This window comes from Bubalus kerabau, chromosome 3 (assembly GCF_029407905.1).
Source record: "Bubalus kerabau isolate K-KA32 ecotype Philippines breed swamp buffalo chromosome 3, PCC_UOA_SB_1v2, whole genome shotgun sequence".
Taxonomy (NCBI): Eukaryota; Metazoa; Chordata; class Mammalia; order Artiodactyla; family Bovidae; genus Bubalus; species Bubalus kerabau.
The window spans coordinates 5735-22161 of record NC_073626.1 but is presented as its reverse complement, the minus strand read 5'-3'; the positions used below and the strand labels follow the sequence as shown (position 1 = coordinate 22161).

The 16427-nt window shown below is 43.6% G+C and overlaps 2 pseudogenes; one reads left to right on the top strand and one right to left on the bottom strand.

Moving 5' to 3' along the window:
- Window positions 1-686: 686 nt before the first annotated feature.
- Window positions 687-1615, top strand: LOC129647378 (olfactory receptor 5M9-like; annotated as a pseudogene).
- A 4965-nt stretch (window positions 1616-6580) lies between these two features.
- Window positions 6581-7806, bottom strand: LOC129647998 (olfactory receptor 1038-like; annotated as a pseudogene).
- Window positions 7807-16427: the final 8621 nt, after the last annotated feature.

Genomic DNA, 16427 nt, shown 5'->3' with positions numbered 1-16427 from the left:
ACAACAGGAGAAGCCCTGCAGTGAGAAGCCCACACACCCCAACCAAGAGGCGCCCAAGCACAGCCAAAAATAAACAAACAAATGCATTTCTAAAAAAGGCTATCTTCCAAGTCATAGGGAAATGAGCAGGTTAATATTACATGTGCATTTGTATTAGTATAGACAATGAGAGGCAACCATTATACACAAAAGTAGTATTCAATGGCATTTCAACGATTCACTCTTATTACTTCCCTGTTCAGCAGAAAGTGGTTGTCTGACCTTATTGAATATTTACATTTATGAGTCTCAAGTCATTTCCTATAAGACAATATGTTGAAATGGATTTGGTCATTCTCTGATGACTCTCAGTCTAGCTTTACTTCTGTTAGCACTGTATGATGTTAGCATCACTGAAATAGTTTAGCAAAAATAAGTGTCTAATATTAGTAGTATATGAATGTAATTGTCTGTTTTAGAGTTAAGAAACTAATAAATATTGTAATAATTACCTATAAGTCCTATTTAAGGAAATAAATGTGATTATATACTCATTAAACTTTGTGCAAGGTCTACACAAAGTTGATTTTTTTATTATTTGAACTAGAATACTGATAAACATGACTCAAATTTTTAAGATTAAAATAAATCCATTTGTTTCTTTTAATTTGTCCATAGGCAATGCAGACTGGGTCTAAGTAAAGTCAATGCCAAATTTCACAGATGTGACAGAATTTGTTCTTCTGGGGTTGACCAGTCATCAGGAGCTTTAAGTTCTCTTTATTGTGGTGTTTCTAGTAGTTTACATGATCTCTGACAGGGAACATTAGTATGATTATTTTGATCAGCATCAGCCTCCAGCTTCAGAGCTCCATGTACTTTTGCTTGAGTCATTTGTCTTTTGTAGATGTGTGGTTCTCTTCCAATGTCACTCTGAAGATGCTGGAAAACTTACTATCAGACAAAAACCATTTCCTATGTGGGGTGTTTGGTGCAGTGTTACTTCTTTATAGCCCTTGTCCACGTGGAAGTATGTATCTTGGCTATGATGGCCTTTGATCACTACATGGCCATCTGCAGCCCTCTGCTTTATGGCAGTAAAATGTCCAGGACTGTCTGTGCTCGTCTCATCTCTGTGACATACATCTGTGGGTTCTCTGTTATCCTAATCTGCACACTGTGGACATATGGCCTGTACTTCTGTGGAAACTTTGAAATCAACCACGTCTATTGTGCTGACCCTCCTCTTATCAAGATTGCCTGTGGAGGGGTCCACATTAAAGAATGCACCATGATTGTTATTGCTGGGATTAATTTCACATATTCCTTCTCAGTGGTTCTCATTTCCTATACCCTCATCATTGCGGCCGTGCTGCACATGCGCTCTGCCGATGGCAGGAGGAAGGCATTCTCCACGTGTGGGTCCCACCTGACAGCTGTTGCCATGTTTTATGGGGCTCTCCTCTTCATGTATCTCAGGAGGCCCACTGAAGAGTCTGTGGAGCAGGGGAAGATGGTGGCTGTGTTTTACCCCACAGTGATTCCCATGCTGAATCCCATGATCTACAGTTTGAGGAACGAAGATGTGAAAGAGGCGGTCAACAAAGCAATCGTCAAGGCAAGCTTGAGGCAGTGAACCTGCAGTACATAATTCCGGGTATGCCGCTTCCTGTTATAAATGTCCAGGCATATAAATAACCCTGTTTAAAATAGACTGTATACCGGCAACACTTAAATATATTAAGAGGTCCAGTCTAACACAGTGATGGTTTACCTCATGAATGGACTCTCAGGACTAAGCCTCCTTTATCTACATATGCAAACATACTAACCCTGACCCATTAGTCACAGTGTATGTAAAACTGTGCTAAGTGTAGTCATTGGAAAACTCATAAACACATTTGGATAAGCACATGTTAATTTGGAGGTATCTTTGTAAGAGTTGAATATGCTTTCTTAGGATATTTTCTATATATAATTGCTTTTCACTTGTTTTAAAGTAATATATAATTTCATGAGAGAAAAGACTTCATCACTTTTGCATGAATATAAAAGTTTGTGGATCCTCATGTATCAAAAAAGCTTTCAATAACATTCATACATGCATGGACTTTTGAAAACAAAAATGTATTCAGAATCTTCAGCTAGTGTCATGAATCAATCAGAAAGTTAACTCTCAGTATGTATTGCTCTATAATTAACACTATTTGTGTTTCAAACCATCTCTTGACTCACCATAATTCTACTCTTTGGTTTGGATTTTGGCTAGTTGTTTTTCTCTTCATTAATTTAAATAGGTGAAAAATTTATGGGTAAAGCCTATCATGTCCTTCTCATAGTTTAAAAAGATGAAGCAATATGGATTTTTGTCATTTAAAATCTAACTTTTGATCAGAAGAATGTCCTGTTAAACATTTGATTGCTATGATGAAGGTATTGTTTGATTCCAAATTCTTGTCACTAACATTACATTCTTAGGTCTGTATTTAGCTGCTTAAGTCAAGCTTTTAACCAGAGTGGATCAGCCGGGTGAGAATCGTGCGAAACCAAACGGCCTTGCGCTGCAGCTGCTGCTGCTGAGTCGCTCCAGTCGTGTCCGACTCTGTGCGACCCCAGAGACGGCAGCCCACCAGGCTCCCCCGCCCCTGGGATTCTCCAGGCAAGAACACTGGAGTGGGTTGCCATTTCCTTCTCCAATGCAGGAAAGTGAAAAGTGAAAGTGAAGCCGCTCAGTCGTGTTCGACTCTTTGAGACCCCATGGACTGCAGCCCACCAGGCTCCTCCATCCATGGAATCAGCACAGCTCAAACTGGTATCCATTGGGATCTGATTACACATTGACAATTCAATTTATGTTGATTGGTGTCCACTTAATCTACCTTCATTCTTAATATAAGTGGAATACATTTTTTGTCCTTGTTGACTCTTGCTAATAATACCAGCATAAAAGCAAATCAGAAGCAGAAGTAATTTCTCATGAATGAGTTTATTCTTGTTTAAGGGCTAATCCAATTAAGAGGGGTGCACAACTGAACGTGTGTGAAAGACTCTGAGAAGTAACATTTACTTGTGGTAGTATCACTGGAAAGGTGGATTCATTTAAGCACAGAAAGTATTGTTACTCAGGCTAATTTACTAATTGCCCGCAAGCCACATTCCCTCAGATTGGTTCTGAGAAAAAGCAGATGGCGGGAGGAGAGTTCTTTTTCATAACTTTAGGTTCTGAGCAGGAAGAAAAAGTACTATTTGATTAGTATTGGAAACTACATTAACAAAGGTTTTTTTTTAAAAATGTTTTCAAATCACCCAAGTTTGCTTCTAACAAGTTGGTGTCAAGTAGGAAACGATAGGCTGCTCAAGAAACAATCGTACGAACAGAGATCATTATAACTTGACTCTTTAAGATCACATTTTCTATGATCCTTATGGCAGACATATTCCTCAGTGTCCACTATTTTATGTTTTGTTTTATAAGTAAAACATCTGTCATCCAGCTGTTCACCACGCCCCCATCGCCCCGGTCAGTGGGAGACAGAATGCTTCAAGTCCTGGCAATGAGCCGTCAGTAGAAAGTGGTGCCTGAAACCTAGAGACCACCTTCTCTATGTCAAAGCCATTAGATATGGACTTTATTCTCTTCCTTCCCACTTGAAAATGTTGCCACTGAAATGACCACTTTTTAGACAAAGATGGAAAACACATATAGAGGGTCTAAATGCCTTTCCCAAACCCCTTAACTCATACTGCTGCCTGAGAAAGGAACAAATTACTTTATTAAGTCACTGCATCTTGGGAGTTCACTTAGCTATAGTGCTATATTTGCTCTTATAATACTTTCCATAAACATATCCTTGGCACTTCACCTCTGCATCTTACCACTCACTAGGACAATTTTTACCTGAGAATGATCAAGTCTCTTCAGAAACTATTCTGGTATTGAGAGAAGGGCATCTTGTCTTCTGTCTTAACCAGAAGGAGAAAAACTCAAGTTTCTGATCTATATTAGATATTAGGTTGTATATTCCTTTGTCCTAACTACTTGGTGATTCCTTGGGCTTGTTATGACCTTTAAGACTCCAGTTGTCACATTAACTGGTTTTGGATACCTTTTGACCTGTCATCTAGGCCATTTCACTAGCCTTTTTTGGTACTTAAAAGTCTCTTTCTTAAGCTTAGGAAATCTCAGCTATTTTTTTTCTGCACTGTGCTTGCAGGTGTAGATAAGGTGTGTTTTCACCAGACATTTGAGCCAGCACATCTTTAACTGTCCTTACTTATTAGTGAGGTTTCCCCAATGGCTCAGCAGCAAAGAATCATCTGCAAGGCAAGAGACATGATTTCAATCCCTGGGGGAACATCCCCTGCAGAAGGAAATGGCAACCCACTCCAATATTCTTGCCTGGAAAATCCAATGGACAGAAGAGCCTGATGGGTTACAGTCCATAGGGTGACACACAATCAAACACAACTGAGCATGCACACACTCACACGCACTGATCAGGAGTGAGACTGTTCCCCCAGAAGATGTGTTAAGTTCCTAACCTGAAGAACTTCAGAGTTTGGTTATAGGATCATTGGGTTATAGGGTCATTATTTGGATATAGGGTCATTGAAGATGCAATTGTTAATATGAAGTCATACTGAAGTAAGGTGGACCATTAATCTGGTGTGAGTGATCTCCTTACAAGAATGAAGAAATTTGGACACAGATGTAGAGGGAAGATGACCATGAGAAGACAGCAGAGACTGGAAAGATGCTTACAAGACAAGGAATGCCTGGGACCATGAGCAGCTGGAAAAAACAGGGAAGGAACCTCCCCTAGAGCTTCATAGAGAGCCTGGTTCCACCAATACCTTGACTTCAGACTTGTAGGCTCCAGAACTGTGAGAAAATAAATTTTTTTTGTTCTAAGTCAATGAGTGTGTGGTACTTTGTTAATGCAGACTGATGAAACTAATATATTTCTTTACAGTATTGTTTCAATGTTAGAACTTTGGTTTTACTTTAGTTTTTCTTAGTGTCCCAGGCTATCATCCTTTCTGCTCTAGGAGCTCTTCAAATGTATCTGAAGTTTCTTTGGTAAACCTGTGGTTTTTCAGCAACCTCCCCTGAATCCAGTGTGCTACCCAGAAGGGGCACCAGATTCCTTTCGAAAGATTCACTGACCTTTAAACCCTTCTCACATTGCCAATCTCAGGTTCAGCCCTTACTCTGTAGTTTACTATAGAAGCTCGCTGCTGTGCTTCTGACTATTTAAATTATACTTTTGGAATTATTTAAAAAATAGCAACAACAAAGATGTTCTCCTCTCTTGAGTTTTATTTTTGGCAATTGACAGTCATGATTTCCAAGATTAATTTCTCTGCAACTGTGCTCCCTGACCCCAAAAGAAGTTGATTTAAGAACCTGAAAATCAGGATTGCAATTCATTGTTTCACGTCAGAATTTGTACAGTTTACATCCACTTAGAACACCTTGTTGCTGCTGTAATAATGGTGTTGAGGTTAGGTGAGGCATATATTAAAATAAAGTTTAATATAAATAATTTAACATGGCAATATTGATGTCTTCACATAAATGTGAAATCTAATTTAACAAATGTTTACTAAGATAACTTGGATAAAATAAGCTAAACTATTTCTAAGTAACTTATAGAATCAATTTTTTTGCCAGTATTTTCCAAAGTAGCAGACTATTCAGCATATTCAGGAATGTTTTTGATTTTGCCCTATGAGAATAGCTCACAATATCACTCACATGGTAGACACCAAACATTTGAATCTGAATTTAAAAAAAATTCCAGTTGATGGTTTAAGTGGGTCTTAGATTGCATCACTTTACAACCACCGCAACATAGAACAATATTCCTGACATCTGACAGCAACCATGTTTAAACTTGGTTTTAAACTACCGCTTCCTGTCAAACCATTGTAATTTCTTCAAATCCCTAAAATATAAAAGGATCTTAAGCCTTGCTGAGGGAGTATAGGGGTATGTCTGCATTTTTGTTTTGATACAGAAAAAGAGAGTATGACTTTCCAAAAGCTGACCCTGATTTCCAGATCTGCATGTCGAAAAATGACATCTTTTCAAACAACACGAGAACGTGGAATTACAGAGAGTGACCGACAGTGAATCTAATGGGAGTCAGAAGCAGAGAGGAATGATTTTTGGCAGACAGGGTGCAGTTGAGGAACAGCTACTGCCTGGAATGACATGGGGATGGACAAGAAATTTACTTTACCACCTCCCTTTTTCTGTCTGCACAAAGTATAAAATAGAAGCATTTTTGAAAGCAGTGGCTAAATCTTATTAACAGTTAAATAGAAACTATCCAGGCCAAAACTATCAAGTGTCACAGATGCAAATGGTAGCAATTTGTTAAAAATGTGCATTATAATCTTTTAAACCTTTTATCTTACTTATAAATTATATGAAAAATAGAACATATGTGCAAAGTCATTCTGCTCATATAAAAATGGTAGAAATAAAATTAACCTACCAAAGATAATAAAAACAACATATCTGCATGTGGCATAGTTCCAAGACAGTGTTACAAGATACATTTTAATGTTTATTAGAGACAGAAAATAACATTTTTCAAAGGCTTTCCTCAAGGCATTTTTTTACCTCTTGGTTCCTCAGGCTGTAGATCATGGGATTCAACAAAGGAATGACTATTGTGTAGAAGACAGAGGCCATTTTGTCTGTCAAGGGAATGGTTTGATTTGGGCTGCAGATACATGAAGATCAGAGTCCCGTAGAATACAGTGACAGCAGTCAGATGAGAACCACAGGATGAGAATGCTTTGCGCCTCCCTTCTGCAGATTGGATTCTCGGGATGGCAGCCACAATGTATAGGTAAGAAATAAGGACCATGGTCAAAGAGCTGATTATGTTGAATCCAGCAAAGATAAAAGTCAAGATCTCTTTGAGGCTGGTGTCTGAGCAGGCAAGGGCCATCAAAGGGACATCATCACAATAGAAGTGATTAATAATATTGGGGCCATAGCAGATCAATTGAAAAGTAACAGCTGTGTGGAGGAAAGCAACAGAAAAGCTGTATCAGTAAGGGCCCGCTACCAGTTGCATGCACACCTTTTGGGACATGATCACCATGTAGAGAAGAGGATCGCAGATGGCCACAGAGCGGTCATAAGCCATGACTGCAAGAAGGAACGTCTCCAAAATCAAGAGGTTCAGGAAAAAGCCCAGCTGTGTGCACATGCATAGAGAGATATGGACCTGTGCTTGGTCAGGAGGGTCTCCAGGAACTTTGGGGCTATCGATGAGGAGTAAGAAAAGTCTACAAAGGCCAGATTACTGAGAAAAAAGTACACGGGTGTGTGAAGGTGAGGATCCAACCGGATTAAGGAAATGATGCCAATGTTTCCCACCAGAGTTAGAGAATATACCACTAAAATGAGAAGAAAGAGAAGCATTTCAATCTCTCTCTGGACTGGAAAACCCAAAAGAATGAGTTCCATCACCCTGGTAATATTCTCTTCAGTCATGTGTTCTGGTCTCTGAACTGCTGAAAAGAGACAAGTTAAAGACAGATAAGTTATCAGGAGTAAGGAATTGTCATCAGATGCCAAAACGTGTGTGTTTTAACTTGAGAAATTATTGCTCATTGAAGCTGAATAAGTGAAGTCACTCAGTCATGTCCGACCCTTTGCGATCCCATGAACTGTAGCCTACCAGGCTCGTCCATCCATGTAATTTTCCAGGCAAGAGTACTGCAGTGGGTTGCCATTTCCTTCTCCAGGGGATCTTCCTGACCCAGGGACTGAACCCAGGTCTCCCGCATTGCAGGCAGACGCTTTACTGTCTGAGCCACCAGGGAAGTTCCCCAGAAGTTCTGAAGCAGAATATCAGAACAAATAAATATACCCCCTCTCAAACTCTCCCGTCTGACTATTTATAATTTTCTGAAGCCAAAAATTGAGGTTTAATAAAAAAAATGTTTATAAATATATGTAATATTTTAGGTTTAGATTTTTAGTCATATTAAGTAATAGAGAGAATAAAGACATTTTAAAATATCCTGCTCCCATATTTACTTCTCAGTGGAGTAAAACTTTAATATGTAACATTTTATTTGTTTTAATAGACATTTATTTTAACAAATGTTCATTATGCTAAATATAATACAAAGCTAAGCAGGATAGTCCATGGATAGAAAAGTGGAGGAAATTAAATATTTCTATTTGTGAATTAGGCAAATTTTGGATTCATATGTAATTTATTCATTTTCAAATACTACTTTCCAAAAGTGAAAAAGCACACTTGTAGTTAGAATACACATATGTTAAAAAGTAGAGTTCTTTATAATCATTTACTCAATGGACTTGAGTTTGAGGAATCTCCGGGGGACAGTGAAGGACAGGGAAGGCTGGCATGCTGCAGCACATGGGGCCACACAGAGCCAGACACGACTGAGTGAGTGAACAGCAACAAACAGTTTTACGTTAATTATTTTCAACACATAATCAGGAATACTTTCTAAATTATTGGTGTAACAGTGTTGGTGTTACCAATTTTTAGTGATTTTTTTTTGCCCGGGGAGCCCTAATGCGGAGTGGCCCAGCAACTGCCTGCAAAGGCCTCCCGTGGCTGTTTGCTTCCTTCTACCAGAGCTAGCTGTGCTCTCCACTTCGGTTTTTCGCAAGCCAGGGCTCTGCCTGCCACTCTTCGCTGGGGGCCCATGGGAGGCGCCAGGTGCCCTCGGCTAGGTGACCCCAGCATGGCACGCTCATGGGAGGTGCCAGGTGCCCTCGGCTAGGTGACCCCAGCATGGCACCTGCTGTGGTGCTGATACACTCTGGAAGCCTCCTTCCCCACGGGCAGTGCCGCGCTGACCTGGAAATGTGTTTGCAAGGCTCGGAAGGTGTAGGCGGCACACGGCCCTGACCTGGGAACTGAGGCCCTGGGAGCAGGCTTGGTGGGCTGACCTGAGGAGCCAAACCCCAGCTGCGAGGAGGGCCCTGAAAACACATTCTCTGGCCTGCCTTTCCTTCCTCCAAGATAGATAGCTTTCCCAGTCTCTTGTGTGTTGAGAGTCACGCAGGGCTGGAATGCACTTGCTTTGATGTCATTATTCAGTAGCAGTTGTCCCTGACACCCTGCACCTAGGTTTGGTTCCCACACTCACAGGCAAATCAAAGTGACCTCCAAATGAGTAAGCTCTTTGCATCAAGTGGCCTAAGTATTGGAGTTTCAGGTTCATATTTGTCCTTCCAATGTATATTCAGGCCTGATTTCCTTTAGGATGGTGTGGTTGGGTCTCCACAGTTCAAAAGCATCAAACCTTTGGCGGTCAACTTTCTTTATAGTCCAACTTTCACATCCATACATGACACATGGATAAACCATAGCCTTGACTAGACAGATCTTTGTTGGCAAAGTAACGTCTCTGCTTTTTAGCATGCTGTCTAGTTTGGTCATCATTTTCTTTCCAAGTCGTAAGCGTGTTTTTGGAGAAGGCAGTGCCAACCCACTCCAGTACTCTTGCCTGGAAAATCCCATGGACGGACGAGCCTGGTAGGCTGCAGTGCATGGGGTCGCTAAGAGTCAGACATGACTGAACGACTTCACTTTCACTTTTCACTTTCATGCATTGGAGAAAGACATGGCAACCCACTCCAGTGTTCTTGTCTGGAGAATCCAAGGGACAGGGGAGCCTTATGGGGTCACACAGAGTCAGACACGACTGAAGTGACTTAGCAGCAGCAGTAGCAAGCCTCTTTTAATTTCATGGCCGCAGTCACCATCTGCAGTGATTTCTGAGCCCCCCAAAATAAAATCCGCCACTGTTTCCACTGTTTTCCCATCTATTTGCCATGAAGTGATGAGGCCAGATGCCATGATCTTAGTTTTCTGAATGTTGAGCTTTAAGGTAGCTCTTACACTCTTCTTTTTCACTTTTATCAAGAGACTCTTTAGTTCTTCCCTTTCTGCCATAAGGGTGGTGTCATTTGCATATCTGAGGTTATTAATATTTCTCCTGGCAATCTTGATTCCAGCTTGTGCTTCATCCAACCCAGCGTTTCTCATGATGTACTCTGCATATTAGTTAAATAAGCAGGGTGACAATATACAGCCTTGACATATTCCTTTTCCTATTTGGAACCAGTCTGTTGTTCCATGTTCTGTTCTAACAGTTTCTTCCTGACCTGCATACAGATTTCTCAAGAGGCAGGTCAGGTGGTGTGATACTCCCATCTCTTTAAGAATTTCCCCCACTTTATTGTGATCACACAGTCAAAGGCTTTGGCATAGTCAATAAAGCAGAAATAGATGTTTCTCTGCAACTCTCTTGCTTTTTCCTTGATCCAGTGGATGCTGGCAATTTGATCTGTGGTTCCTCTGCCTTTTCCAAATCCAGCTTGAGCATCTGGAAGTTCACGGTTCACATATTGCTGAAGCCTGGCTTGGAGAATTTTGAGCATTACTTTACTAGCGTGTGAGATGAGTTGCACTGTGAGGCAGTTTGAACATTCTTTGTCATTGCCTTTTTTTGGTACTGGAATGAAAACTGGCCTTACAACCTAGAGGTTTTCAACTGCAAATGCTAAAAGAACCAGCTTTGCAGTTTCCAAGAAAAAAAAAAGTTTCATTTTAACCAATTTTCTCTGAAATCCAAGGAATATCATGGCCATCCTGCATCAAAAAGTCATCTTTCCTTTATGTAGTCATAGTTTCATGCCTAAATTATAGACCAAATAATGCCCAAATTGACTCTGATATCAGGGGAAGATCAGCTGGTAAAAAGCTTGGATTGTCCCTCTGGAGGGAAGTGAGACCTTGGTCCCATCAGAAGAATCTGAGGGGTTAAGGGAATTTGCAGGAGTGGGGAAAGCTTGGTCCATCCTACATGTACCATAATCTTAAATAATGCTTATTTACTTTACCAAAGTAAAAAAAAATTATAAAAACAAATATAAATCACTGAAAGGTAAAGAAATTCATTATCTGTGGTCGACAGCTTCATTCTAAGAAAACTGTGTTCTCTTAACCTAGAGAGTAGACTAAATTCCAGTCTGACCAGCTTACCAGATAACAAACAAACAAACAAAAATGTTTATGGGTAAGCTTAGAAAAGTCTTTTCCATATATCTTGAAGGAGCAGTATTTTTGAAGGCACCAGTGTGAAACCATAGACGGCGTGTTTAAACCTGATTAACCTGAAATTGGCAAAGTGACCTGGTCACTGCTGTAGCCTGAAGCACTGAGTATGATAACTAGAAATGTAACTGACAGCCTTTTACCAGAACGTATCAGATTTTCATGAATGTCACATGATTTCTAGGATATCTATATTAGGAGATATCTATCTATCTAGGATATGTATATATTATATCTATATTACTAGGATATCTATATGGTTGATGATCTGTGTCATTAACCATACAATATAACTTGAGAAGATTCATCAGTCTTTCTGACAACACTTCCCATGTAGTTTAACATGCCAAATGAACTCAAGTTGTTTAATATCTCTCTTTGGGAGGTCTCAGGGGCCCTCTGAAGCATCCCAAAGTTAGATAGAAGTCAATTATTTAGGAAGGTTTGTTCATAAATATCAAAAGGGTTTATAACAGTCAGATAGGATCACATAAGTTACTGTGAAACAAAACTTCTCCACTTAGCCGAAGTTAACACAAGATTTCAAAGGTCAGCCTAGAACAGATCACTTAAGAGGTAAAGAAACTTAAAATCCATTAGCAAAGGCAGTTCAACATCTCAAGAAAGCTTGTAGCAGGCACAAAACTCTTTTCTGGGGATCCAGTTTCCATAAAACCTCCTTATCCCTTTCTGTATCCCTTCCTTTGCTTCTCTCATCCTGAAACTGCCACCTGTAAGTCAGAACTACTTCTTTTTCCTTCATAAAATGTGATTTCATTCCTCATACCTTATTTAATAACAAGACATACATTTTCCTTAAGCAACCAAGAACTGACTTTTATATTGGCATTCTATAAGTTGGTGAACATACACATCAGTGATACTATCGGAAAAAAAATTGCTTTCTTATAGTGAACATCTTAGGATGGCACCAGACACTATTCAGGATAGTCAAAAATCTCTTTAGTTTCTGTGTAAGAGGAAGGTCCTGTCAAGTCGTGAATGTTTCAGAACCTTAATTTATTTGGAAATGACCTAGCTATTCAATACACTGTCGTCACTTAGTTTAGCACAAGGATAGAAACTCGGGTAACCAAAATCTGGAGAAACTACTGTAAGTTCAGTTCAGTTCAGTTACTCAGTCGTGTCTGACTCTTTGCAACCCCATGGACTGCAGGACGCCAGGCTTCCCTGTCCATCACCAACTCCAGGGGCTTGCTCAAACTCATGTCCATCGCGTCAGTGATGCCATCCAACCATCCTATCCTCTGTTGTCCCCTTCTCCTCTGCCTTCAATCGAGACTATTATAGACATATTTTAAAGTATAATTATTTTTAATAGTTTATCTAAAAGCTCATATCACATTTACATTTTTTAGGAGTTTTTTTTGTTTGTTTTTAGAGGTATTTTGTTGACAAGTTTGTGACAGATATAACAATACAGCAATATTTAACTTATAATAAACCTAGGCACAATGAAAATTTTATGCTTAATGACTCTCAGAAATGCCTATATTAGAAAAAAAATACTATATATTTAATATTGATTATTTCCCAGTTCACATAAATCTAAAATTCATTTAGGTCAATTTTTTATTGTATTTAGAATTGTTTGGTTTGTAAGGGCTTCCTTTTCTTTCGATTATTTAAATAAGAACTCACAACTTCAGCAATATTATCAAAAAACAGAAGACTCACACTGAGACATACATAAATCCACACAGACAGACAGACAGAGATCTTCTAGTTTTCCGCCTAAGATTTAAAATATTTCTTTGACCTCCCTTTTGGGGTGTGGGGGCTTGAAGTTCTCATTTGCAGAAGGCTAAGGTCTCAGGTGTTGGAGAAGACTCTTGAGAGTCCCTTGGACTGCAAGGAGATCCAACCAGTCCATTCTGAAGGAGATCAGCCCTGGGATTTCTTTGGAAGGAATCATGCTAAAGCTGAAACTCCAGTACTTTGGCCACCTCATGTGAAGAGTTGACTCATTGGAAAAGACTCTGATGCTGGGAGGGATTGGGGACAGGAGGAGAAGGGGATGACAGAGGATGAGATGGCTAGATGGCATCACTGACTCGATGGACGTGAGTCTGAGTGAACTCCGGGAGTTGGTGATGGACAGGGAGGCCTGGCGTGCTGCAATTCATGGGGTCGCAAAGAGTCGGACACGACTGAGCGACCGAACTGAACTGAACTGAAGGTCTCAGGTAAAGTGGGCAGTGTTTTTCAAGGAAAGGGTTAACTTCAAGCTTTGCCCTAGGCAGGCCTTTTTAACAAGCTAATTGTTTTTAATTGCATATGCAAAAGAACCAGCTTTACAGTTTCCAAGAGAAAAAAAAAATTTATTTTAACCAATTTTCTCTGGTTCTATAGAATATCATGTCCATCCTAGGTCAGGTCATCTGTATTTCTGTAACCCTAACCCTAACCCTTTTCCTAACCCTAACCCTGAATTATAGACAGATCAGCTGACAAGGTTTCCGTAGGTCAACCTGCGGAAGGATCTTTAACGTCGTCGGCTCCGAGAGCGGTGCGGTGGCCCCGCGGCCTCGCCTTTCCCCGCCCGGCTCGTGAGCCTCTACTCCAACCGTGCGGCGCGGGATGGGAAGGTAGGGAGGGAAAAACGTCTGGAAGGCGGCGCGCCGCGGGCGGGCGTCGGGCCCAGTGGCCTTTCCGGTGGTAGGGGATGAGGGGCCGCGCGAGAAGGTGGGGGACGGAGTGCAGAGTAGGGGTCGGGTGGGAAAGGCGGCTCTCCTCCGCCTTCCCGCCCGCCCCTCCGCGCCTCCATCCCCGGCCGGGCGCCACCCTTGCCCTGCGCCCGGTGGCGTCGTCTCTGGTGTCCCTCTTCCGCCCGACCACCCTGCCACGTTCCTTCGAGGTTGGGTCCGAGGGTTCGGGGCGGGGGAGTGGGTGCTCAGCGCGCGCCCACCCCACCCCACGCGCCTTTGCCGGGGCGCCGGCCACGACTGCCTCCCCCCCCGGCCGCGGACCTCATGGCGCGGATCCTCCGGTCGCGTCTCGCGGGCTGTGCGGCGTGACGGGTGGCGGCTCCCCGCCGCGGGGCCGCTTGCTTGCCCGTCGCCTCCCGCCGCTGGCCCTAGACTGGTCTGCCTCAGCCGGTCGTCGGTCGTCCGCTGCGCTGGGCCTGCCGCGCGGTCGCCAGGCGCCTCCCCACGCCCTCCGAGCCTCGGGGCTTGCTCCCAAGTCCCCTTCCCCACGCGTCCCGCGGCTGTCTTGTCCGGTTCTCTCGCCCTCTCACTTCTGTCGTGTCCCTTGCCCGCTTGGCGCCACGCTCCCTTTCGGAGCCCCTTCCCTCTGCCCGTGGGGGTGGGGGGAGAAGGATGCCTGGGGCGCGGGCAGGGGACCCCGGTGGTTGAGGGGAAAGGTCGGGGGTGGGGGGTGCGGCCGTACGGGTGGAGCTTTTTTTTTAATTAAAAATTTAATTAAAAAATTTACACTTTGTATTTATTCAGTTCTAAAACACCACACTTATTGCACAGGGTCCCCATGGAAGGGCCCCCTCTCAGCAGGACAGCCACAGATTCCACCATGAAAGGGCAGCAAGGTGCCCTCCTCCCTTCTTTTCTGCCTGGGTGGCCACCAGGTTTTTAAATCCCCACCAGGTGGCGGGGGAGGGGTCTGCCCCGTTTCGGAGGGACGTGGGGGTGGTCGTCTGGCGTCGGTGGGGACCTCTGGGGGCGGCAGTCGACCAGCGCAAGGCCGGGCCCCCAAGCGTCACGGGCCAGCAGCGCCTAGGCCCGCGGGCGGCCGCGGGCAGAGACGCGGTGCTGGTTGACATAGGGGCGGTGGCCCGTGGGGCGCGCCGTGCCGCTCGCTCGCCTCCCTCTTTCCAGGTACCTAGCGCTTGGGGCTTCCCTGGTGGCTCAGATGGTAAAGCGTCTGCCTGCAGTGTGGGAGACCCAGGTTCGATCCCTGGGTTGGGCAGATCCCCTGGAGAAGGAAATGGCAACCCACTCCAGTACTCTTGCCTGGAAAATTCCATGGATGGAGGCGCCTGGTAGGCTACAGTCCATGGGGTCACAAAGAGTCGGACACGACTGAACGACTTCACTTCACAGCTGATAAAAAGCTTGGGTTGTCTTGGTGGGGTGGATTTGCTCCTGGATGGATTTCACCTGGCGGCAATAGCGAGGCTCGCGGGCCTCTCCTGGCAGTGGGCGTATGCGCGGAGCACGCCTGGCCCGCGTCGGGGGCGGAGCGCACCTCCTCCGAGCTCCTAGGCTGTGGGTCCTAGGTCTCAGGGGTCGCCATTGCGGCCGGGAATGCCCATTTCGTGGGCTCCTGGGTCCCCATCGATCGGCATCCAGTGAGCGGAGCGGAGAGGTGTGGACCACAGGTAAAGGAACTGGGGCTCGGTGGCACAGGGTGGAGCAGGGAACCACGTATTCCGCCCTCTCTGTTGGCACAGTCTCGGAGCCCCCTAACCTGGCGGTCGCAGAAAGGCCTCGCCTTTGGGGTCAAGGCCTTTACCACTTTACCCCTTCGCATAAAGCTCAGACCCGCGCGGTTTTCGAAAGCAGCCCAGTGCCTGCAGCGAGGCCCCCAGGAAGTCCAAGGGATTTATCTTGCCTGGTGATTTCACCTGCTGAGACTCCACAATCCTTACTCTGGCCGACTGACCCAGCCCTGCTACTGGCAGTTTGCAGCCCAGTGGGCCCTTGACCACCTGCTGGGATGGGAAAGGGGAAGGGTCCATGAATTGCACCCTAGCAACTTAGTAGGGTGCATGGATTTAAACACCTGGTGGCTACACAGGCCGAAAAGAAGGGAGGAGGGCACCTTGTTGCCCTTTCATGGTGGAATCTGTGGTTGTCCTGCTGAGAGGGGGCCTTTCCATGGGGACCCTGTGCAATAAGTGTGGTGTTTTAGAACTGAATAAATAGAACGTGTAAAATTTTTTTTTTAAATTATGTGGTGCTTTAATTAAAAAAAAGCTCCAAGTTTTTTTTGCAAATTAAGGTCTAAAAATTGAAGGCATATTTTCCTTCCACTGTGGCATTCTATGGAGAAATGTGCGTTTTTTTTTTTTTTTTTTAAGAAAAGAGTCAGAAAAGTGAGGGAAACAGAAAGCCCAGAGGTGCCCCTGTAGTTTGGTGAAGGCTTTAGAAGGTCACTTGTAAATGCTGCTGGCTGTAGGGAGGCAGTCTCTTCCTGTGGCTGAGGGGCACAGAGCTCTGCAGGCTTGTCCTTTGCATGGATGTTTTTGTTTGTGGAAATCCAGCTTGGAGCCATCTGATGTGTAAGAACTTTCCAGACTAGACCCCTAGGCAAATCCCTTAGGGCCAGGGACTCCTTCCT